This window comes from Hipposideros armiger, unplaced genomic scaffold (assembly GCF_001890085.2).
Source record: "Hipposideros armiger isolate ML-2016 unplaced genomic scaffold, ASM189008v1 scaffold_431, whole genome shotgun sequence".
Classification (NCBI taxonomy): Eukaryota; Metazoa; Chordata; class Mammalia; order Chiroptera; family Hipposideridae; genus Hipposideros; species Hipposideros armiger.
Window position 1 is genome coordinate 1,597,027 of NW_017731781.1, and position 1,679 is coordinate 1,598,705.

Sequence of the window (1,679 nt, forward strand, 5' to 3'; positions counted from 1 at the left end):
ACTGTTCCCATCTCCCCAATTCCCCAACAAAAATCTTTTTTAAAAAAAGATAATATCCCTGGACCCTACCACTTTGTGAGGTTAGGGAACACGCAGGGAACCCATCATTCTGTGTTTGGGGCATGCACAGGAAGCCCAACATTCTGTTCTTTAAGGGATGAGCCAACCTGGGCCCGAGGCCTTCCAGAGAGGGCCCCGCAGAAAGGGTTGGTGCCCTGGGCAGGACTAGGGCAGAGCCCTGTGCAACTGCATTGCCCCAGGAGGAGCCAGCTGTGTCCCCAGCTGGTGCAGACAGATCTCCAAGGGAGATGGCGGACCTGAGAGCGCAGGGGACATCTCTAGAGTGCAGGACGCAGTGAGTGGCTTTTGTCAGGGTGGTGTGCCCTGTCCTCAGGGCTACAGGCTGCCTGAACGTTTTTCCTGCTTTAGGCTTGGCTGTTGCCACTGCTATCGCTGCTGAGCCTAGTGAGGACCCATGGTAAGAGGAGCTGTTCTGCCAGGAACCACACTTTCCTTGTGTCCTGGACATCATGAGACCAGCTGCTGCAGACCTCCCCAGGATCGCAGGCCCATAGCTTGTGCTCTTCGCAGGGTGTCCCCCTGGCTGGGGTCCACAGGAGGGCTGTCCTCGAGGACTGTGCAGGCAAATTTTCAGCTATGTAGGAGAAACCTGGACGATGAGATCTGAGAGCTGAAATAGCTCAGCGTTAGATAGTTCAGTGTTAAAATAGCTCTGGTGAAATGTGGTGTTTCTGTTAGAGGAAGCCTCCGAAGGGGAAAAGGGGGCTCCACTCTGCAGGAAGACAGACTAAAAGAGAATCCTCACTTGAGAATTCATTTGTTGCTTCAATTCAGCAAACACTGGTTGAATGTCTGCCCTGCGCCTGTGCTGTAGTAAGCTCGGAGGGTCTGCAGATCTCGGAGGGTGCATGGGTGGCTACCAGGGGAAGTAGTGGGAATGCAGTGGTTTTGCCTGAGCCTGGTGGGAACGGGGGTACTACTAGAGGGCCACTTAATTAGCTAATTGTGCTGGGGAATTGTTAACAGATGCATGTGATGCTGCCTAGTCAGAGTCTAGAGGCTTTGCGGGAGGTGCCAAGTTGGTATTGAAACGACATTCTGTGGTGTGAACATTTCTTGTGGGAGCCAGAGCAGTAAAGCTCTTTTCTCTGCACATTGACCAGCTCTGACTCTTTTTTGCCTTCCCAGGCAGGGTGGACCTAAGACCTTCCACCCTTGAGCAAAGAGAGGGATCCCTGTTCTGCTCAGATTATATGCCTTCCAAGGACTGGGCTGCCCGTTCTGAGGGGGGTGAGGCACCACTGGGAACAAGGTTATGCAGACATTCTAGGAGCGCAGAGGGCGTGGCTCTGACATTCAGGCTCTAATCAGTAGAGGCTGGCCCTGCAGGACTGAGAGTCCTTCCACCTGGCCTTTTCCTGCCTCTTATTGACCCGGCACGGTCTGGGCTCATCCTTGCATCTCCTGCAGCACTTCCTTCTCCTAGGAGCAGGCCTTCTCCTCGTGCCTCCCAATGGTCTGCCCTTGTCTTCCCATCAGAACTTAGTGCTCCCTATAATTGCCCCTTTGTATTGTCCCACAAACCAATACACTGCATAGGTTAGATCGAATGTCTCCCACATATTTCTTAATCTGAGACCCCCTCTGTCAGCCCAGCA